This window comes from Cavia porcellus, unplaced genomic scaffold (assembly GCF_034190915.1).
Source record: "Cavia porcellus strain 051 isolate PalLab524CR breed Dunkin Hartley unplaced genomic scaffold, mCavPor4.1 scaffold_7, whole genome shotgun sequence".
Lineage (NCBI taxonomy): Eukaryota > Metazoa > Chordata > Mammalia > Rodentia > Caviidae > Cavia > Cavia porcellus.
The window spans coordinates 92,727,337-92,751,970 of NW_026947490.1; the positions used below are offsets into that span (position 1 = coordinate 92,727,337).

Below are 24,634 nucleotides of genomic sequence, written 5' to 3' on the forward strand. Positions count from 1 at the left end.
AAAGAAATCAGTAAAGGGGGGGGTCAGTTTGGACTTCACTGCCTTGGAAATGGTAATAGCCTTTATTGGCCATCAGCAAACACAGTTTCTCTATGAGCTAAGTAACTGCAGAAAAAAGAAAGCAGTCATAGCAATATGTATCACCTCTCCCTCCCTCTCTCCCTCTCTGCCTCTCTCCCTCTCTCCCTCCCTCTGTCTCTCTCTCTCTCTCTCTCTCTCTCTGTCTCTCTCTCTCTCTCTGTCTCTGACTCTGTCTCTCCCCCCCCCACCTTTCCCACCCTGATTTACTTTTACTTTTAGCCCTTAGCTAACTTTTTTAGTCACTCTGAACAGGAAGGTAGTCAAACAAGTAACTAAAGAAGCCTATCAAATCACATCCCTACCGGGCCCAGGTCCCTACAACCCAGTGACAGTGGCTCAGTTAAGCAATTGAAATTGCGGATGCAGCTCTGAACCAGTTCTGCCTCAGGACAGGCTGCAACATTTTACAAAGCTCTTTTGTTTTACCACGCTAAGACCTCCTCACCTCCATTTACTCCGGACTCCTTCCAAACAGAGTGATAAACCAGACTGGATTACTCCATCAGGAAGGGCTACATTCTTCCAACAGAACATTGAGGCCTCTCAGGGCGTGCATCTCTAATGAAGCACTACGTTATTTGCTTAAAATCCCATCCTAATAATAAAGCATTTTGTGTCTGCACCGAACGATTTCGTTTCAGGTGCATTTACCTGAGGACTGAGAGCACTGCTATGCTGCATCCCTGACTCTGAATGGCTCTGGAGTAGCAGTGAGCCCCAGTGAGGGTAAAGGGGCAGGGAGGGGCGACAGGAGCCTGAGGAGGGCTTCCCTGGACAGTGACACTGCTGACTTCATCTCCTCACTGAGCGAGGCATCGTCTGAACTAATCAGCGAAAGGCCAAGGGGAGCGGTCTGGAGCAAAACCTCAAATTCTGATTGAATCCACACACTGCAATGGCGAACAGAGCCGAAGCTGTGGAATTAACCGAGCATGCAGTATACATAAGGCTGAGATGCTAGGTTAGTCTTTGTGAAATTCCCTGCCGCAGGAGAACAAAGGAGATAAAAAAAATGCGCACATTTAGCAATGCAGCAGGAGCTGGATTTGCCACCACCGCCCTCCCACTCCCGGTGTCAGTCTCTAAGTGACTTTGTGGCTAACATAGGATCCCTGAGTTTTTCATAGACAGGCTCGCGGGCTATGTCAGTAGGATGCAATGTTTGCAATCTTTTTTTAAAAGAATAAAAAGCCATTGCCATCTAGTTTTGTCAAAAACCACCTGCTGTTCTATTTGACCACTGAAGCATCACTCTTCAGGGTTTATCCTCCCCAGTGAACGAGCACAGACCGAGGCTGAACGAGGAAGAGTCTGAAGCTTGGCCATTTACAGCTGGGTTAGAGAGCTTTCAGAGAGGACTCCGGCCAGGAGCTGTTATCGTTATCGTGCAGAATGGCTGAGCTCGACTTCTGGATCACTGGGTTGGGGCCAGGCTTTTACAAAGAAGCAAATGGTGCTGTCAGTGTAGAGGAAACGATGTCCCCACAGCTTAGGTGTTAAATTCGAAGCAGTGGAGGGGCAGGGGGAAGGGAGGCTTGTCAACTGATGCAGGTAATGGAGAAAGATAAGCCTTAGATCATAAATCAGCTTCCAGCTACCACCTATGGCTTTGAAAGGGCACGGTTGTTTCTTACTGTACCATCAGCTCATTAATACTAGTCAGCAGTCATTACAGGTGGTACAAGAGAGAAGATAATTTACATATTAAGTAGTTAATCGCGGATTCCACTGCATTTCAATTCTCAAAGGCAAGCCTTTCTAAAACACTTCAAGGGCACAGTTCAGGTTCATGTCGGTACATTAAAGTTTTCTTCTGTCTATAAAAAGGATGCTTGTAAAAAGTTAGGATTTCAGTACAATCGCACGGGCAGTTTCTCCGGATGAACCTGCAGCCCACTGTCTGAAATGCAGGTGGGAAATTTTCCAACATGAATGATTATTCCGATAAGTTAATGGACACAATTTACATGAGGCATCACATTTGAGAGTTCTCAGTAGGGATAGGTCTGAATAATATTAACTTTTGTAATGCAAGACCATAAAAGTCAATTGATTTTTATTATCATCATAAATAAAATTATATTAGAAGAATTTTCTTGTTTTGGAAAGTTTTATAGGTATTAGGATGGGTGAGTAACTTTTCAAGCTCCAAGCCTTTCTATTCTTGCTTGCTATGAACAGATGTGGACTGCCAGCAGGACACGAAAAGGCCAGGCTTGAGAAAAGTTTACTGATCACCCAGTAGAGGTTGTGTTGCATAGTAACTACAGGATTAGTTAGATTTGGTCTGTAAACAAATGCTTTTCTAAAAAAGAAATTATAAGCATTGTGGCACTTGGCAGAGCAGAATGAATTGGAAAATAGTAGTTCTCTGTGGGAGGAACCAGTTCAACAGGTCCTCCCCTCTCTCAAAAGCAGATCTATCCCACCATCTGCAAGAGAGTGGACTTCCCCACGGAGCTGACTGCATATGAGAAAAATCTACCATGATGATGCCACTCAGGAACCCTGATTAGCACCATACTGGAGGACTGTCAAATATCATTTGTTTTTATTACTAAAGTAACATATTGCTTTGAAATAATACATTATTCAGGATTGTGAAAATAAATTTCTAAAATATAACCACTTTTAGTCTTTTGGGACCCATTTTCAAGTATGTTTTCCTCCTTAAAATCACCTGACCCAGTATTTTACTGCTCCAAGAACAGTAAGGAAATGTGATCCATCATCGGGGTCTATGTTCAGTGGAAACCATGCAGGATGTAACAATAGATAAATTATAATAAACAAGATCAGGGAACTTTTAGGTAACTGGCAGATTCTATATGTGGGTAACCTTTATGGGCTGATTATGGTTGTGGGATTAATGAATGCTAGGCAAAAGTAACTTTAAGCCATCCATGAGAGAGAAGTTAGCAAATATTTCTGACCATTACCTGCAATTTTACCTGAGCATACTTCTTCCCCCCACATACTTGGTCTAAAGATATCAGCAAACACATACTTTATTAGCTGAGAATCGGGGACATTTCTTCTTCTCCTATTTATAGAAACAAAGCTTCCTGTACTTTCTCTCCTCCCCATTTTCTGATGTCGACATATTTCTGCCCATCCTACTTCTGCTCTGACTACAAATTCATCCGTTCATTTGTTGACTTAATCACTAAGTACTGAAAGCTCAGTCAGGCTCTATGCTGGGGACCGAGACTATCAACCAGAATAGATGAACATCTAGTTTCCCTTCCCTGCCTTTTAGAAAAGCTTCCAATTTACATACTCAAAGAAACAGAGTCTTAAGTTGGTTTTAAAGATTGGTGCATTTCTTTTTTTGATCCCAAGAACTTAACTATTTAAATTTTAGTTGACTTGGTACATTGCTGAGCAGACAAACCTGGTAAAGAAGCTCACACTGATGATCATTGTGTCCTTAGGATTTTGACCAGGTAATTTAAATTCTGAAATAATTGCATGGCTGTCCTTGCTGAGTCTCGCTTTGTGATGGAAGCTACTTTAGCTCGTTGAAGCTAGTTGGCTGTCTCCAGAAGAACAGATAATAACATTCTCATTTGGTTCCACCTGAACAAAATGCCCGTATTAATATCTGAAAGAATTTTATGCAGAACATCACAAGAGAAACAAAGAAGTTGATTTAGATCAGTTGGCTCCATAGGTATTCAGAATTCTATTTAACTATCAAATTAGCTTCACCATTAAAATAAATGTGTGACTGTAAAATCCAGCATCTCTTCTCCAGGAGATTGTGTCCTCCTCAGCCACTTGGATGCTGCAGGTAAGAAGTGCCGGGCAACAACTCATCTTCCAAGCACATTCGAAGAATTAGGGACAGAGTTCATTCGTGCCTTGGAACTTTTCATAGCCCAGTTCCTGCATATAAAGGATGATAATATCTCAACAAATACAACATTTTTGGCAGAGCTGTTGTAAAAGAACAGTTTTTTGTTTGTTTAAGGGACTGGCAAATCTTCTTAACATATTGAGGAAGACACTCATATTTGGTGGGAAATATTTGATAGCAGAAATAGCTTAAAGAATTTCCCTGAAGTCACACAAGGGGTCACGTCCTGTGTTCCTAGACAGGTCTACATGATACAAACCACTGCTTTCCAGCTCACTGAACTGCCTTGGACCAGCTCCCCTCCCCGAATGCCACAGCATTCATGTTCCATGAATGCCTTATTTCTTTACTCGTACAACAAATTTTTATTTAGCACCTGTCAGCCAAATGTTGTGGTAAGTGTAGAAAGCGTTGTTTAACAATAATTGTAGGTAATTATCTTTAAAGCTTCCATTATTCAATATCAAGGTTTTAATATTTTTATTTATGAAATATTCTGGCATAATGAATTATGCATTAGCTAGTACAATAGACAGCCATGTCATCACCCAAATCTAACACAGGCAAATATTGTGCCACCTGAATTTTCTCTTATCCATTAAGAATCAGAACGCTAACGCTCCCTGAGCCCCGACCCTTGTCATTTCCTCTCTTCTCAGCCATTAATTAGAAACTGGCATGTATAATATATGTGCCATTATGCTTTCAGGCTTTTTTCTATATGTATCTCTCAAGGTCCGGCTTTCACTCTTCGTGATACAGCAATTGTGGATATCCCCTTTCTCTCACATTTTCTGTAAAATACCAGTCACTAGATACATTCTCTATGAAAGAAACAGGGTGCATTTGCCTAGTTCTATAAACACCAGTTCTGCTCTACGGAAAACACTATGAAATAAAAGATGTTTTGAGATTGGACTTACAGCACTGGTGACTAGGGAGGAGGAGAAATCAGTAACTGACAAGATTATAGAAAACTGCTAGGGTTCCTGTTTTGCAGTACCGTTGATTGAGACTGAAATCTGAAAACCGGCAGGTTTTGATGAGAAGAGTATCTTGGAAGTTTGGAATAGCTTGAATGTGAAGTGATTACGAATCTTTCAGCTCAAAATAGTTGAATCATGAATCACACAACAGGGAAAAAAGAAGGTTGTATAGGAATTTAATAATACACTAAAACTTGAGTGAACACACACAACTCAGTTTACTTGGCTTTACTTGTAAGTTCCAGGGCCGAAGTTGAGAGGAATGGAGGAGAACCGAATAGACCACCTGAATTCAAGCATTTGTCAACCACTAATTTTAGCATTTTGTAAAGTTTAACCACCTAAACCAGCGGTGGCATACCTATGGCATGCGTGCCGCAGCAGATTCTTTGTATCATTGAAAGCTCTCAAAGCTTTGCCATCGCCAATCTAGACTCTCTGTGTCCAGTCTGCCCTCCCCTAAACCTTTCCTCTGATACAATGGGTGTGGAAGCCCAGGGCTCACACAGCTTCGTGGCCTGAGAGTGCAAAGATCCTCAGACCTCTGGATCTTCGTGGTCCAAAAAGTAAAGGCAAGTCAATTGATTTCTAAGGATGAAAGTGGGCCAAACTCCACAGCCTTGTTTTCTATTGACATTCGGAGGTCACACACTACCTAATTCTTCTTTTGGTGCTCCCCACTCTGCTGACATAGCCTCACCTTGTCACCTCATGGCAGCAGGTCCCTGAGCGCCATCACTGCTCTCCACCTGGCCATCAGTCCTGCAGTGAGTCACCAACAGTCTCCGCCACAGCCCGTGACAGCAGGCTTCTGTATACACCCCAACTCTCCACTCAGAATTTGCCCCAAAGGAGGAATAGAAAGGAAAACTCTTCGCGTGTGATGAAGAGCTCTTCCTGCCTAGATATACTGAGTCCTTAGGTCTTGCTGGATATCTACTTACAGAGCAATTTATCTCCTAAAGTTCTCAGTAGGGATTCATCTAGAGGATCTTATCTTTTCCGTGAAGGTTGGAGTGGTGAGCCAAAAACACTCTTCTGACCACCTTGTTTTCTGCTCACCTCCTCCCTAGAGCTCTGTTTTGCTTAATAATCCCCTAGAAGCAGAAAGGACACTGATTTTTAAAAGTTCCTGTGAGTGATCCTCCTTCATGGCTCAGTCTGATGGCCCACGCTTAAAGAATGGATGGAGTTTTTTACTCCACCAGGGGAAAATTCCCTGATCTGAGTCCTTTGGGTATAAACCTTGCTAAATTAAATGGGAGATTAAACAAATTGAGCAAATCCACCCTTTCCACGAGTCTTGGCTTTCCAACCCATTTTCATGCAAACTTAGCAAGTACTAGCCTACTTTTGCTAATAGGTCACAGGAAAGTAGGCTGTTACTCCACAAATAACTAGAAATGTTTGGAGAAGATCATCCTGTAACTGTGAACAGCCTTCATTATTAAAGTAATGGATGCAGCATAAGTCAGGACAGCAGAACAAAGTTTATCATTTAATTGTAAACATCAAAATCACTTGGTTTAATGCTTGGTTTAATATTTTCTTTACTGCATGTAGAATTGAAATCATCACTAAAGTCAAACGATAGTGGTAATTCAATGAACCTCTTTGAAAAGAAAGAGGAAGGCATAGATAGATGGGGGGAAAGTGAATGTACTGAGGAGTGTTAACATCTGGGAAGCAAACAGTGGAAGAGATCCCAAGTGAAGAGTAAAAGGTTGAAGGAAATGAAAGGAAAAAAAAAAAAGAATGACAAGTGAAAGGTATCCGTGAAAGTTTCTGAAAGTCAGAACTGCTGCGGGCTGCACAAGGTCAGTTAAGGTAATAAAATCAGTCCACTGCATCTGAAAATTAACTGCTCGATGGTAGTTTTAGCTAGAATGATTCTGATAAAGTGTTGGGGTCGGAAAGCATTTTAGTAGAGCTAAGGAATCAAAAAGAAGAGGTGGAAAGTTAATAAAGGGAAGTTTGTTTTGAGAAAATTAGTTTTTAAGAGAAGAATAAATGTGAATATAAGGGAATACAAACAGTCTCAGTCTCCTCTTTTTAAAGAAAGACTGGGTTTGTTAGGATAGCTGAGACTTAGTTGTACTGAGTAATAAAATTCCAAAGCTGTATTTTTCCTGTATTAAATGTCCAATACAGGTCAGCAGGGGCCTGCTCTGCTCATCGTAGTCATCAGGGATCCAGGAGGATGTAGACTCTGTCTTGTTGGTTCATGAAAGGGATGGCCACCAGTGGAAATTACTACCACCACAAACCTGTTAATCACTGAAGAAAGTCATACAGTTCTATATGACTTCAAAGGGAACTTAGAAATACACCCACATGGAGGCGATGTATGGTGAAAATCATTCATGGTGAATCGGTCGATTAAATACTGTGGGCGACGATGACATGGCTGAGCCACAGCAAAAGGATCAGTAAAGATGCTGAGAAAAGAGGTTAAAGACAGACAAGAGACAAAAGTTAATTGAAAGAGCATGATCTTAAAAAGAAGAGGAAGAGGAGAATGCAGAGCACAAGAGGCTGGTAGAGCTTTGGCCAAGGGCCACTCGTTCCTTGAGAGATACACACTGAGGATGGCCATGGATGGGTACGATCTCCCTCTAAGAAACCTGTATGCTTTAGAATTATTTCCCCAGCAAGTGGGAAAGAAGACCTGCAAAAACTGAATGAATTATTTCTTCATTCTTTCTTTCAGTGGGAATGTTCACACTTGCACCAGGTGATGATTGCACCAGGTGATGATTCCCCATCAGTGGAAGGGAGGGAATGGTAACTGAGATGGTGGTATCAGTCAGTGTTGGAGGACTTACAAGATGAGTGCCATAGATGACTGAAAAATTGGGACTGTTAAGAACATGACAAGAAGCTGAGGGGTAACCCAAGAAGTGGGTCATCAACCAGGCGAAAAAAGTATTGATCATATTCTTTCCCTAATGAAAAAAAAAATTATGACTCTTCAGCATCCCTAGTAAGGCAGATCCCTTAAAAATAAGTGACAGCTGTTTATAGGAGTCTGATTAAATTAAGTAAGATTTGTCTTTGGTAAAAAGACACCACTAGCACAACTATTGTGTCACTGTGAGTAGCTTCTGTGGAGGTGGCTAATAAATCTATCTTTTCTGATCAATGCCTGAATGTGTCACAGGAGCCTAACATATTTTATACAGCAAGAGAAGGAGTATCCTAGTCAACTTGGCTTGCAACTCAAAAACATAAATCATGTTAAGAATGATCATCTGAACTAACGACACTAATGTAATAGAAAGCCTGGGAATCACTTAAGAAAACCATTTATTAGAGCAAGGAATTAATACAAATTCTGATTTTTAGGTTTTTATTGGAACCTACTTTCTTTAAGAAAATTCTGGATTGGGGGATTACAAGTAAGAATATTTACTTCTTGGATTTAAAATTTCAGTTAGAGGTAGATATTGAAAAGCTATCAAATGTAGCATGCTGATATCCAACTGCCTTGTATTTACATATCCAAGAATGTGAAGATTATCTATACAGAAAAAGTTAAAAAGCTGAAAAGATTTTATGTTCTTTTTACCCACATTCTTTCCTTGAATCACAGGTTACATCCTCTTCCGCTTCAATTCCAAATACAATTTGAGTTTTTTTATTATCTTCTTTCCCTTAAATTAGGACAGCGAAGGTTGTAACTATTGATGAAAATAGACCAGGAAAAGCACTGTACACGAAGGCCCACTTGGTCTGTCTAGAAAACTTCAACCAAAGGTGCGACCTAGGTTTAATTAGTGCCGGTAAGAACTGGGTCAAGTCCAGAAGGAGGTAGTTTTAATCAATTGTTTTTCAGAGGAGAGTCCGCAGCCAACTGGCTTAAAAATCGTTGTGGTAGAGATATAGCAGACTTGCCAAAATTGCATTACTGCTTCAAACCATCACAAATTACACTGCACTTTAAGTTTTATTACCAAGTAAGACAGCACACAAATTCATTTCCACGTCTGTTGCCAATTTAAATGAATGGCTGGCTCCTGCAGCTCAGGAAGACACCAGAGGAAACGCTGCATAGATCACTAGTGCATGCAATAAATGATAGCAGGCCCCTTGGTCATTTAATCTCGGAGAAAAATTTATATTTTAAGTAGGCTTTAAAAGTGTGATGTGAATTATGCCATAGGACGAGAATAATTCAAGTAAGCAGCCACATTAAATGCCTACTATGTACTCAAAACCATCCTAGCGGCTGTGGATGATATAGAAATACAAGGTACAAGCTCTGTTCTCAGACAGCCTTCTCTACAATTGGTCAAAGTAAAGGAAAATATTTGACACTCTCTAGGGCTGAATTATGTTCCCTTAAAACTTAGATATTGAAATCCTAACCCCAATATTTCAGAAAGGGACAGGCAGGGCCTTTACATATATAGTAATTAAGTTAACTGAGGCCATTTAACACAAAGACACACTGAATGCAGACCATGTGAGGATACAGGGAAAGACTCTCTTGCAGCCACAAGTCAAGAGAAAGCTGCAAAAAAAGCCCCAACCCTGCCACAAAAAACCCCTAACCCAGCCACCTGCCACCTTGATGGTAGACATGTAACTTCCGGAATTCAAGAATTGAAACTTCTGTTCTTTACCACAAATCTTTACAGCTGGGACCTTTGCTTATGGCCCTCCTGACACTGTGAAGTTAGTGCCCAATTTCATGCCACAACTAAATGCTATAGGAACCCAAGGATAAGAAAACACAAAACAAAACCTCAAGCTCAAGTAGATCTTAATGAAAACTTAAAAATGGAAGAGAAACTAAATTTTCCAGGAAATAAACGATATTTACAACAGCAAGGATGAACAACTATCCCATATTACATGAGATTTGACTGATAAAGGAGAATCGGATTGGAGATGTGGGACATTGTCAAGCATGGGAAACTGTAAGACCTGGCAGGGGCATTTAGACTTGACCAGGGAGGATGCGCGATTGTAGTTCATTATTGTTGTTTCTTTCCCTGGTAGCCCACCCCAAAAATGTTGACAGACTGGGAGAGAGGATACATTCATTTATGACCCACCTACCCTAAGAAGTACTATAAAGCCAAGTTAAGTTGATTTAGAAATAAAACCAACCAGTTTGGAGGCCAAAAAGCACCTAAGAAAAGAAAGATGGACAATGGCAGTCAGAATAGGAAAATAAAAGCCTAAACTCCTTACCCTTCCGTCATGGGTAGGGCCCAACATGAGCTAACAGGGACAGAAGGGGGAAAGCAGACACGGATTTTATTTAAAGGAAAAGGCAACGTTACAGAATAATGATTAAGAGAGTTAGGAAGCTGAAGAAGATTAAAAAGTATATAAAAATGAAAATAAAACCAAGATGATCAAAGTTAAAGAAAATTAAAATAAACCAGAGGGGAAAGTGAATGAGACAAGTGAAGACAGCGACATCCTGCAGCAGATGCACCACGTGGTGACCCAGGACAGGTGATGAGGGAAGGGAGGCGGGAGGAGCCTGGCAGGCAAGGAGAGGAGGTAAAAAGGAGAAGGAACTTTAAGATGCGGGAGGCAGATAAAACCCCACGGAGAGCACAGGGGAAGGAGATTCAAAGATACTCTTCTCAGTCAGACAAAATCATCAACACTGGTCTCTGCCCTTTCTCTTCCTAAACCGCACACTCAGCGGGAACCTAGATTCCTGCGCTGCCTTCCACCTGCTCCCCACCCCTCAGCCCAGGTTCTGTAGGGACTTTAAACCACTTTAAAGTCAGCTACGTGGCGTCACTTCACATTGGACTTCCTGACCTCAATCACATGTTCTCGCTCACTGACTTTTACTAACGTTTCTTAGAAATTGCTATTGCCTCTTTCATAGTACAATTTTGCAAAAATTTTCCCTCCACAAACCCCTAAAACTATCCCTAAAGACACTCCTCAGTCTTATATGATTGTATTTCCTCTACTTCTTTCGCTCAGAACTTTAAGACTGTTTTCATAGTTTCATTCAGTTTCTTCTCTTCGCTACCTTTCTTGGGAGTCAGGCGGGGACGGAAAGTAGAAAAAATGAAAACAGAAAAGAAGAGGGAATAAAGGAAGGAAGGGAGACGAGCAGGAAGGAGGAAAGCGTTCACATTCCCTGTCGTTACCCTTTCCACGCACGTCCCAGGGCCACCCACTCTCCCCACGTGGGCACACACACCCTCCCAGGACCCTTCCACGCTCACGCATTCCCTTCCACGGCCCTCTTCCCCAAACTTCTATCTAACCTGAAATATTTTCCTTTCGAACTTTTGTTCCAGGTCATGTGCCAGGACAGCGTTATTATCACTTGCATCCATCTTTAACAAAAACCCCAAGAGCCATAACCCCTTTCTTAAATCTCCTCCTCTACTTTCTACAACAGGATTCCAAGCTGCAAGTACTAGAGATTAACCCTGCTGAATCACACAGAAAAGGGATCTGTCAAAAGGTTAGTAAGCGGTTGACAGAAACTTTTAAGATGACTGAAGAACCAGGCCGAAGCCAAAGCGTCTAGAATCAGACTCAAGCCTCCCTTTAAAACACACACGGGCAGCCGCATAAACATTCAGAATTCCTGCCAAGAGCTCAGTTCAGCTAAAGGACCCTGTGTCCAGCAGAGATGCTACTTCTGAGGAGACTAGATCTTCCAGATACGGCTGCTTGTAAACCTGAGTGGTTTTCCTCCCCGCTTTGCTGCAAAAATGAATGCATATTACCTCTTCCTCCAAAATGCTTACCTTGGAGCTAAAACGTCACATGAATACAACTGATGCATGAAACCCGATAAGAACTCCCTGCAAATCAGTTAAAAGAAAGAATGGGGAAAAATTATAAGAAATATAAACTCATAATCATTAACTTTTGACACAGAGTAATTTATATTTTTGTCTATATTTAAAATATAGTCAAATCCAGAGCCTATACCTCCACTTTTCCACGATGAATAAAGAAATTCCTTTCAGCTGCCAACTAGCACACACAGAGTGAAGTTTTCTAAACTAACACCCGCGTCAGGTTCCTCTACGCTGCATCCATGCGCCACCCAGATGCTGGGCGTGTCACATTCTGGAGACTAGGACGCCTGTCTCCTCTTTGCTTCCAGAGCATCTATGTTCACATAATAATAATTCCTGCAGACAGCAACCATTAAAAAGTTCTGTAATAGTGTAATGCTGGCTTGCAAATTTGCATAAGTCATATCCAGGTGTGTCTCATGTTTTCTTAATATATATTCTATATAAACACCAAACCAATGTAATACAAACTCATTAAGCCAGGCCCTACTCGTTTCAAACTGGACCCCACTGATGATTCCATGTCTGTTTCTGTTTCTCTCCTCTCACCTAGGATGATTTTCCTCCCACTCAAATTTAAGTCTATCAGCTCCTTACTAACTGAACTCAAAAAGACCCATTATAAAAGCTTTTTTTGTTTAAACTCCCCTAATTTTGGTCTCCCCAAGGCACCATACCCTATCACAACTTCTGAACTCTGTCCTTCACTTTTGAAGCTATGCATGTGACGTTTTTATTGGTTTTTTGACATTTTCTATGTGTGTGTTTTCTCCCCAGCTGGGGTCCAGTTTCCAGGGAAAGGAACCCACAACTGTGTCCCATACGACCCCCCTCCGGAGCCCACCTTGGTCTACACCAAGAGTGGGTGTCCAGGACGTGTCCAGAGAGGGACAGGATATGCTGGGGGAGGCCGGAAAGCCAGAGTGTAATCCATTCTCCTGATAATCGCTTCAGACCTTAATCTTAGCAACAGTAGAAGCAGCCGCGGGGAGCTGACAATATCTACAATGTCATCTTTAAGGAGGCTGCGAAGAGGAATCCACATCTGCAGCAGGCAACAGCTAAATTATTTAAACGGAAGGAAACCAGGTGTAGGGATTTCAGCGCTGCATCTCTGCGGTGATCTCTGACAGGAAACTTGCTGCACATTTGATGAATTGTCATAGCCCGAGTTACTAAGAGAGTAAGATACCGAATATTTCATTCCACAGATACAAAGAAATCATATTTTCACTCTGCGGGACTGGAATTGGAAAACAGCTAACTTTAGTAAATTCTTCTCTTGGCAAATTTGCACTGCATAAAATTTATAACATTTTTCTAGAATTAAATATTAAAAATGACATTTTGTGAGACAATGCTATATTTCAATTCTGAGAATATACTGACAATTTTAGGAATATTTTATACATTTGGAGATCTGTGATAATAATATGCTTTTGTTTTAGCAAGAGATCTTATCTATTATAATGTATTGTAATGTTTATGGTTGTAACAACATCTATGATTTACTTAAAATTCATATATATATATATATATCTTTCATTATTAGAACACCTATAAAGTAAGTACTGTTTTGCTCATTTTATAAATGAGGCCACAAATTTAGAAAGATTGTTTCTTATCTAAGGTCCTTTGCTAACTGTCAGCAAAGTCAGAATCTATTTGCTACAAAATTCCATGTTCATAATCATTGACATATACCAAACCTAATTCCAAAATATCTCCTTCATACAAAGAGATATTTTATTATTAAGCACCTAAAGATATGCAATATGCAACATATTAACCAGTGTTAATCTATTATTTTGCTTTGAAATTCTGTATCATTTTTATTCTTTTGTTTTTAAAACAAATAAAAAATTAAAAACAAAATTTTATTTTAAAATAAAAAGACAAAATAGATTTTTTAAAATTGCATTCTGTAGCTATGCCCTTTCTATTAAAACGTAGTCAAAGTAATATAATTCATTTAAGAAAACAAAACATTCAAAAAAGATTTCAATCATTTATGGCTAATAAGATACCACCAAGGGAAAAATTATGTATATCATATGTACTACTATCCATATCATATTACTGATATATTTCTGACTTAGAATCATCATCTCAATATTTCTCTTATCCATTCTGTTACCTATAATTATTAAGGAAATGTGGATTTAATAATTTAAATTCCAACCCCTGTGCACGAAACTAAACAACCTCACACATAATTTAGATATTGCCTTTCTGAAGGATTTAGACAGGAGTTATTTTTGTTTTTGAGAGAAGGTCTCACTATGTTGTGCAGGCTGGCCTTTAACTTGCTTATGTAGCTGAGGCTGGCTCAGACACATGGTGATCCTCCTGCCTCAGCCTCCTGAGTGCTGGGATAAAAGCATGTACCACTACATCAGGCCCTAAGGATCTAGTTGCAGAGAAAGGGCATCAAATGGCCATAAACAAGCTAGATGTGGTAACGTATGACTATAATACTAGCACACTGGGAAGCTAAAGCAGAAAGAATGCAAATCAAGCCCAGCCTGGGCAACTTAACAATGTCTTGCTCCAATTTTTTTTTTTTTAAAGAAATTTTTAAAGAGCTAGGCATGTAGCTGAGTGAGAAGACTGCGTTCTATCCCCAGTACTGAAGGACGACGAGAAAAGAGCACCAGCATAGTAAGTGCCGTGAAAAAGGAGTACAGTATTAGTGGAGTTCAAAAAACAAAAATTACAGTGAGTGGAAAAACAACAAAAGCTTCCTGAAGATGTATCTTATCAGTGAGCGTGCAGACTGAGCTGATCTAACACAAAGACTAAGACGTTCACGCAGGGTCGTCTTCAGGACACTTGCAATCCAAAGCACAGTAAGCACTCGGCTGTTTTTTTCAAGTTGGTCACGGAGGCTCATGAGGCGAGGGGGAGACCAGGGAGAGAAGCAGAGCAGTAAGCTGAAGAGCAAGGAGGAAGCCAGTGGTCTCCTATCACACTCGCTTTGTCCCTTCAAAGGCCTAATGTTTTGACTCAGTTTAACAAGTACCTGGAGTTACTACGAATGTCATATTTCTGACATGCAAAAGTTATGCAGTAACTCATGCTTATTACTAATACTTATTTTGTGGGCAAGTGGAAGGACTAGAAGGTTCTTGTGCAGAATATAAAATCTGGAGATCTGTATCTTAATAAAATAAATGTGATGGCTAGGAAGATGTTAAATAGGAATGGAGAAAGATAGGAGACGTTCCCAAAGAGATGCAGGGGGCTGGGAAAGATGGGCGCCTGCATGAAGCTGACCAAAGAAACATAAAACATCAAACTTGATAACCGAGTCAATTAATTAGGTAAAGTAGCATCATGGTAAATAATAGCATCAAATAGAAGTTATTTTATGGAGAAGTAACATTCTATTTTGGTAGTTACAGGGTTAAATTGCTACTAAGTAACCTGAAAATAGATAACCAGGTACACAGCTTTAAACAAAGCTGTAATATCCATGAAACTGTAGCAGTTAGCAATAGAGTCAGAGGCCAAACGAAGGTTGAAATCAAGATTCGGAAGGAATTTTAGGTGTTAGTAAAATGATCTCTGTTACAAAATTTTAAAATGTGTAAACACTTTCAAAAGATTTTGAAAGAAAGACTTCAGAGACAGGGGCCTTGCAAAATATTTTGGGTTTTGTTGCTGTTGTTGTTGTTGTTGTTTGGGGTTGTTTATTTGTTTTTGTTTCTTCTTTTGGATAAAAAATTGTTATAAAATGGAATAACATTTGGCAATGAAAAGGAATGGATTCTTTTTCCATGGTAACTTGGACAAATCACAAGGTGAATGTGCTGAAGTTTCCAAAGTATACAAAAAGAAGAAGAAGAACCAAGTACAATTCTATTTATGTACATTTCTGTGAAAAGACTAACTTACAGTCACAAAAAGCTGGTTACTATTTGCCGGTGTCAGGAAGAGTAGACTGCCCAGGGCAGAGGAGAGCTTTGTGGAGCGACCTCAGCATTCTCTGCCTTTCATATGGCAGATATATTTATTAACTCATAGAACTGTACAACTAAAGTGCACTGGGTATCACTACTTAAAAGGCAGATAAGGCCAACTTAATGATGTAAGTATTTGGAAAATTAGAATTAGTAATCAAGAGAGCTATAATTCAATGCATCAGAAATTAACCAAAAAAAAAAAGTTTCAACTGATGGCTAACAGTCAACTGAAACATACCTTACAATGAATTTATGAGGTTCAGAAAAAAATTAATACAACCATGTCAAAAAATACATGAAGGCTAAGCATAGCAGCCAACATCTTCAGTATCAAAACTCTCAGCAACAGATTATAGCTCTTCCCACTCTATGTATTTATTTTTATTTTTAAAACAGAAAAAAGGATATAAAAGATACAGAATTTTTAAAATAAAGTAGGAAATTAACACTACTTCATATGCTGCATAGTGTTATCTTACAAGTAATTATCCGGGCAACAAAATTTAGGCATTAAAAAAAGATCAAACAGACAATGAAAGATCTTAAGCCTTCCGTGTAAGCACTGACTAGTCTTAGCTTGAGTAACACATTACTAGATTTCACCAAAAAAGATAACTGCTTAGGTGATGAGGATTTATGCAGAAAAAGATGTAATATTTCATGTCATCTTCAGGCAAATTTATATGGCTCCATTAAAAACCACCAAGGTTAAAAATCAGAATACATAATGAAAATATTAAATGAAGAATGGCTTATTGGCCAAACGATTCTGACAATGTCTTCTGTAGGAAGATACAAAAGTAGGTCAAATTCTCAAAGAATCTAGATTTTTTCAAAGTACTAACTGATGAACCTCTCAAAATCATTTGCAACATAAAATGGACTATGAATTTGATGGCCTTTCAGGCTGAGTTGAAGTTAATGTTGAAATCCCCTTCCAAGTGTTAGTACGCGGGTCCAAGGTAGAAAGGGTCTCTACAGCAGCAAACCTACGACAGGCACGCTGCGGCGGGCTGCTGGTCATCATGGGAAGCCCACAAAATTCACTGTCACCGCTCTGTAACAAAGGGAACATGGGAAAATGGCCTGAGAATGCATGTGTATTCACAGACCTGCAAGAAGCCTCGGAGACCTGCACCTTTCATCCTTCCAGAGACCCACTACATAATAAAATAATCAGAACTTCAAACTCCTCGGGGGTGGGGAGGAAAGGAGCTGAAGGCAAACAAACTAAACACTGCTGTTTTGCCAACTGCTCTCTTTTAATCCCTACATTTCACTCCCATCATTTAAACTGGTGCAATGATGATCTTCATTTTAAATACATGAAAACTAAGGCTCACTAAATTTACGACTTCCTGGTCACAACTACCAACACACACTGCTAACCCTCATTCCGTGGCTCCCTCTGCCCGCCACACCGCCTCCCTGGGACTGCAAGCATCCCCACCTATCCTGCACCCAGACCCAGGGTGAATGGGTGCCTGACCTCAGTGACTCAGTCCATGGCGGTGTTCACCTGCCTGGATGCTGTATGTTCACCATACTGTGTGCTCACCATACTGATGGCTGAGGATACAGACAGAGGACAGGAAAAACGTTCTGGGTATAAGCTTGTTGCCATTATCTGCTATCCCTGGGTGTCTGCTGTGCTGCTGACGTGAGGTTGTTCCCCTTCTAGAATCTTCTGCATGCCAGTGTGCATCATTTCTGTGCTTTCATTTTAATAATTTTCCAAAAGGCTGAGCATTGGGAGCTTTCATGGCACAAGAATTTTTAGTGGATGAAAAATTGTGGTGTGTTCCGGAGCAGTATCTAATCCCAGTAACTCAGGGGAAATCGGCCGTTTAACACACAACTTTTGGATTTCAGGAAAATTATAGAAGCTCACAAATGTAAGGAAATGTAAAATTAAATTTGTACTTTAGTAAAATAAAGTAAAACTATTATGCATATCAATCTGAGAAAAGCAATTCAACACGAACTTTTAAGAAACAAGAAGTGATCTACAGGATATTACTTATTGTTGTATTACATAATACCTATTGTGTTTTGTTTCTGAAAAGTCTGTTTTTCAAAATTCTTTCAAGCTTGTTAGATATAATATTATCTTTTTGTAGTGTTAAATAATAAAATCTCTCAATGGTCATTACTGATTTGTCAAATAAAATGTTCTGCTCTAATAGGTAGTACTTTCATTTCTGAGTGTGAACATGTTTTTATTTGTTTGTTGGTGGCTGAATTCCCACTTTAGTGAGAAGTTAATTTCCAGTCCTCTTCCAGCTCCATACTAACACAATCATATCCAGTAGTTACACTCAAGAACTACTATTCTGTATCTTTAATTCAACTTACATTAGATAAAACACATTTATTTTTAAAAAATAATTGAATCTGCACTAAAAAGCTACAGATATTTTTCTTGTCATTATCTCCTAAATGATAACAGTATAATAACTATGTACATGTCATTTAGGCTGCATTAAGTATCACATGTAATTTGAATATGATTCAGTTATACAGAAGGATACATGTACTTTATAAGCAAAGATGACCCGCCCTTTTAAAGTACTTAGGCATCGCTGGATTTTGCTATGTGCAGTGTGTTTGTAACTTATTCCTCATGGACATGGAGAAACAACTGTACAGTATCACATTTTGAATGTAAATAGACTAATAAAATATTTCCAAGCAAGTAGCCCTGTGTCTTTTGAGAATTAATTAGGACATGTTAATAGATACCACAATAAAATTTTTAAAAACTAAAAATATATATCCTGCTAACAGTGGAAAGCATTGAATGGCAGAGTTTTTCTGATATATCAAGATAAATACAAATTTGAATATTTTAAAGCACTTTTTGTGAATAATATATGAAATCAAAATTATATAATATATAATTCTAGTATTAAGGTAGCAATTTCTCTGTTTTCCTGTGATGTGTTTTCTAGCTGAATTCAAATTTTCCTTATCAACTTTGGATGAGACGTGATTTTTCTTTTTCAGATAGAACAAAATTACAAAGCAAATAATTGGCTAAACCAAAGTTAAAATCAATTTCATTTTCTTTTTCCAAATAAAAGAACTATAATACGTCCAAGAAAACATTATTATATAATTCCCATGAATACAGAAATAGGTAACGTTTTCCTACAAATTACTAGGAATCTTGCATACATAATTAAATTTTCAGTTAGAAAACATGTATTTATTGTTTGTTCCTCACCAGTACGGGGCCAACTTTTGCTTGATGATACGTTTTGGGAAATGGAAGACACACGTGGTGAGAGTGAGCATTAGATACATACATTTCCGTTTCCAGTTCTCTGAATTTGAACACAAGACTTCACATTACTTGCTTCTTTTCAATGCAGGGAATGCTTCCAAGCAAGCATCCCAGAAGACCAAGCGCCCTGCAGAAAGAGAGATCAGGTAAAGGCCAGGGCAGCTGCCAGAGGCCGACGCTGGCGGGAGGCTCGGTCCTGAGCGCTGCATGTTGGTCTGATGCTGAGGACAAACGGAATGTAGGACAGAAGGCCAGCGCAGGAGGACACCGACCACAAGATTATCTGTAAAATGCACCTGATGTTTCGCATCTTAGTGGTTATCTGCAAAAAGTTATTTTTATCTATTCATTCCAATGTACGAAATATTTTTAAAATTACCTTTTAAACATTAAAAGATAAAAAATCCCTGCCCCAGAAGAGTTTTGAAATCAGAAGTTGCAGCTCTGTACCGGCTTCCCAGGCTCGGACTCAGCCAAAGGCCTCACATCCTTTGTCTATGGTGGAGGCAGCCCTGGCCCCCAGAAGAAGCCAGACCTCGGCCTGCAAAAGTCAGCGAGCAATTCAGCAGCAGCACTGAGGAGAGAGACACACAGTTGCTGGCAAGTGACACTAACAGTCCAAAAGTGCTCCTTAAAAGAATAAATAAAAACCAGCCTACTGAGTTTGGCCAGATCTCGGCGAAGAAAACGTCCAAAAGTAAAGTGAACTTAGTAAAGACTAATCTACAGGTCTGACTAACTCATAAAATTTAGAGTCAGGGTGAAAATTTAAGTAAAAGGGACCCACACAGGCATAAGAAAACGCACCATCCTCAGCACGGCAGTGACTCACTGCATGGGAGTCCTGGTCTGTGCCTTTTGACTGCCTGCACAAATATTGTTTTTATGTATTTTATAATTTAGGTCAGTCCACAGCAGCTTTGTGGTACCGATATCACCTTCTAGCAGCTGAGACACTGTGGAAAATATTCTGTGAGGGTCCTGGGGGACTCTCTAAGGCTTGACCTCTCTTCTCCACGGCAAGAAGAGGGTTCTTTCGGCCTTTGGAGGTCTCCGGAGGGCATCGGCGCAGACACAGGGAGGGAACAGTTATGAGTTCTCCCAGCGCAGACTTGACATTTGAACCTAACCTGATTGTTGCGAGAATTAATTTTTTGAAGTTGTATGATTAGTTTTTTGAAGAAAGCAATAGATATTCATATACACATTCATAATAGGTGTACACATATGAAATGATTTTTAATGGGCAGTTTTATTGCTTCATGGTATGAATTTATTCCAATACATCCAGCTCAGAAGAAGCTGCAAAACATCATGGCAAGTGCGTGGTGTTTAGGTTTTCCAGTTTGTTCACTTCAAGAATAACCTCTCTAATGCTGAACTTCTCCATTCGTAGAGTGGAGGGCATATTTCTTCCCCGGAAGAATGGTTTCAGAATAAAATGCAGCGCTGTAGTGAATGTTGCTGCAGACACTGACGAGGATTAAACGGCAGGAGTTATTGTTTCTAAAAAGCGCGCCCTTCTTCCCGTGTCCCCGCCGTGTCCCCGGCATCACTGAGTCACTCAGTTTTCCTCTGACGCACTCATCTGGCTCCCAGACCTCCACACCATCACGGCCAGCTTCACCTCTGCGCTCTCCCCGTGGGCTCAGGGATTTATTCTGTTCCGGGTCTTCCCCCGACTCAGGACCAGCAGTGCACATAACTTTGCTCCCGCTGTTTCTCTTCAGTTTTGAGATTTGTAATACCTACTACAGCACAGTGGCAGGCCACATTTCCCTAAAACTCCGTGTGCAGACCAGCAATTTTAAATACTAGCCTGAAAATTGCATTTCATAATGCCACTCATATAAATCGTTTCATTCTTTTGAATTTACTTGGAATAAAAACTGCATTTTTTTATTTTAAGAGAAACAAAAAAAATAATAATAAAAGTTTCAAAACAGATTAGTAGGAGAGTTACTATACTTAATACACTGTGTATTCTTATCTCCCTAGTAGGTATTCAGAGTACAAGACGTGGGCATGATGTCTTGTCCAAACAATACTAGCACAAACTTTCTTCCCAGTGAACTAAGGGAAACCAGCTGTGTAACTGTCTTAACTATCTTGTGTATGAATATATTTTTTCCTTCGTCCCTTCCTTCCTTTCCCCATTTCTCTCTCACAATTTCTTTCCTTTTAAACAGTTTCTTCCCAATTCACAATATCTGTTCTGCATTTCGCATCTCATTACCTGTTTAGCTTCTCAAACTAGTGAGACAGTACGGTGTTTACACATGTGGGTCTCACTTATCTCATGTGGGAGTATGGCCCCAGGGTGCATCCAATTACCTATCAAAGTGTCAAGTCTTGTCCTTCTTGTGGCTAAGTAGTATTCCACAATAAATTACTTTTTATCCATTGCTTAGTTGATGGGCATTTGGGTTGTTTTCAACATTTAACTATTATAAATTATGCTGCTATAAACATGATTTCATACATATTGCCATGGTATGATGTTTTTAATTTTTCTGGGAAGATACCCAGAAGAGAAATAGCTGGGTCAAATGAAACTCTAAGCAATCCTCATAGTAGCTGTACCAGTCTACACTCCAACTCACATTGGAGAAAGGTTCTTTTTCCCCACACCCCACCAGCATTGGCTATCAGCTGATTTTTTGATGATAGCCATTCTTTCTGGAGTGACGTGAATCTCACATTTTAATTCGTGTCTCTAGAATGACCAATGATGTTGCACACTTCTTCATGTATTTATGTGCCTTTTGTATTTCTTCACCTGACAAGTGTGCATTCATCTTAGATGCTCATTTTTGGATTGGGTCTTTCAATATGGGGTGTCTGATTTTTTCTAGTTCTTTAAATGTCCTGCACATAAGTCCTTTGATGGACAACTGACTATATTTTTTTTTGCCACCCTGTGAATTGTCTTTTCATTCTGTGGGTATTTTTTGTTGCTGTTGTGAAAAAGCTTTTTAATAAGTGAGAACTCAATTGTTGATTTTTTGAAGTACTTCCATGCAGGTTTGGGTTTGGTTCATCATCTGCCTGTCCCTATATCTTTGAGATTTCTATTTTCTCTTTCAGTAAATTTAGTGTTTCTGTTTTAATATTTAGATCTTTGATCTATTTTGACTTTAGTGCATAGTGATACAAATGGGTCTAGTTTTAGATTTTGGCATGTCAAGTCCAATTTTTCTAAACCGTTTATTAATGAGACTACCTTTGTTCCAATGAACGTGTTACGTTTGGCTCCTGTGTCAATGATAAAGTGGCAGCGTGTGTTTGGGGCTGCTTCTGGATCTTCTCTTCTGTTCTACTGATCCTCAGGTCTGTTTCTTCTTGCTAGTACCATGCTATCACATTTTATCACAGTAGCTTGATAGTATAATTTCGAGTCAAGGATTGTGATGCCTCCTGCCTTGCCTTTTTTTCCCCCCAGAACTGCCTTTGCTATTGTAGGTCTCTTCTGGCTCCAGATGAATTTTAGGAGTGATTTCTCTAGTTCAGTGAAGTATGCTAATGGTATTGTGCCTGCGATTGCATTAAATCCATATCACAGTTTTGGGAATAGAGCCATTCTCCCTATGTTAGTTCTTTCCCTAAAAACAAGGGATGCATTTCCATTTTCTGGAAATTTCCATTATCATCCATCCTGTTTACTTTTCTCTCATTGTGGAGACAAAATACCTGACACCCAATGAGGAAGGAAAGGTTTATTTGGCTCACTATTTGTGGAGGTCTAGTTGGCTCCCAGGCAAGGTGACATGGCATCAGTCCAGCACTCCTAGGCAGCAGCCAGCAAAGCTACAAGAGTGGACAAGGGCACGAGTGAGCTTCTTTTCCTGTCTTCTATTGCACGTAGGCCACTCCCACCCCCACCCCCACCCCGGCAGGTGTGGCACTCACCTGTGCCCTCCTCTCCGGCAGGATGGGGATGTTTACAAAGTAAGGATCCTGGCTCCCTGCTGCGTCTCTTAGTTAAACTTCTCAAATTTATACAATATACCAACCATAACATCTTCTTCTATCTCCCTTCTTAGGATACTGTAATTTTCATGTATACATCTTTTAGATCCTTTGTTAGATTGATTCCTAAGTATTTCATTTTCTAGATGCTATTTCCCTAATTTCTCTCTCTGTGGGTTTATTGCTTGTGTACAGGAAAGAATGGCATTGACATTGAGTGTTGACTTTGTACCCTGCCACACTACTGAATTTGCATTTTAAATCTACAAGCTTTATAGTGGAGCTTTTGGGGTCTTCTATGTAGAGTATCATGTCATCTGCACATAATGATAATCTAACTTCTCCTGTTCCTATCCTTACTCCTTTTATTTCTGTCTCTTGTCTAATTGCTCTGGCTAATGTATCCAGAACTACACTGAATAAAAAAGCTGCAATTTCTAAGAAGATCAATTTTTTCTCTGTAATTACAGAGAATGTGCACACAAAGATACAGCAGCTACGATGGAAAACAACACTCCTTTTCATCATTCTATCCAAATCCCGCAAACTAAACGACAGGCTCACGTCCATCAAAAGTGAAAAGCAAACACACAGCTATTAGCATTAGGGGACGTTTCCTCTTATGCAATTGGATGACAAGGAAAGAGGCCCCCGTTGGACGGAGACTCCGAATGGCCTGCACGCTGTGTTGTTTAACTCTGTGACACGGTGTCTGGGGACTCCCTGTGTATGAGGCTCAGCCGACCTGCGAGTATCAAATGAGGATGGAGTGGATGTTGAGTTTCTTGTACAGTCCTTACGCCTGTTCTCAACAGCAATGACTAATAGTAAATACAGACAGAAAGAGACCATTTCTATGTGCTGCTTCACAGGGCACATATCACCGTCTCATGATGTCCTGTCATCTTCACAACTTCAGTGTGGAGAGCAGCACGGGGTGGCTATCAGTCCCATTTCTACATGAGGGACCTCAATTGGAAGATTTCAGGCTGAGCCAGAAAATGGAAGACCAGGGCTTCGTATGCATATCAGAGTGCATATTTCAATCTCTCCACCTTTTAATTTCATTTAATTTAAAGTTTGCAACAAGGGTAATCTACAACAGGGATTTTATTTATATATTTGTCTTTTTTAGGTCTCACTATGCAGTTCAGACTGGTTTTAAGTTCACTTATATAGCCCAGGCTGGTCTCAAACTTGCAGTGATCCTCCTGCCTCAGCCTCCTGATTACTGGGATTACAGGTGTGTACCACCATGCCTGACTGGGATTTCAAAAATAAATACATCAAATATGAACATAATATTGTCAGTGTGGCCTCATAGTGTTATAAAACCACTTACATCACAGTTAATTCGTGCATAAATGTGAATAGTAATTTAGGTCTCTCATGGAGAAAGAACCAAATGCTATAATTATATGTAAAAGTCCTTAGCATGGGATTCTACATACATCATTGCTATTTTTGTCTTCCTTAAATAAAATACTGTAAGCTTTCAATCAAACTTGTTTTAAAAATTCTACTAGTGCATGTTTGCAGTACATGATGATCACACTCAGCATGGGAGTTGTGAGGAGTTGGTTCATGTAAATAACAGAAATCAGTTCTTTTTATTTCCCCATCTAAATCTATGTATTTATTTACTTTTGGTACTGGGAGTTGAACCCAGAAGCTTCACACTAATCTACATC

General features: G+C 39.7%; 1 long non-coding RNA gene across 2 annotated transcripts in view; it reads right to left on the minus strand.

Annotated features, from left to right (window-relative positions):
- LOC134476774 (uncharacterized) overlaps nt 1-4,791 on the minus strand; it is an 83,594-nt gene extending 78,803 nt beyond the window's left edge. For both annotated transcript variants that reach the window (XR_010048569.1, XR_010048568.1), the window contains exons 1-2: nt 3,793-4,791; nt 3,476-3,685 (exon numbers count right to left, since the gene is read on the minus strand). This is a non-coding gene — a long non-coding RNA (uncharacterized LOC134476774). The remainder of the gene's footprint in view (nt 1-3,475; nt 3,686-3,792) is intronic.
- Between the last annotated feature and the right edge of the window lie 19,843 nt (nt 4,792-24,634).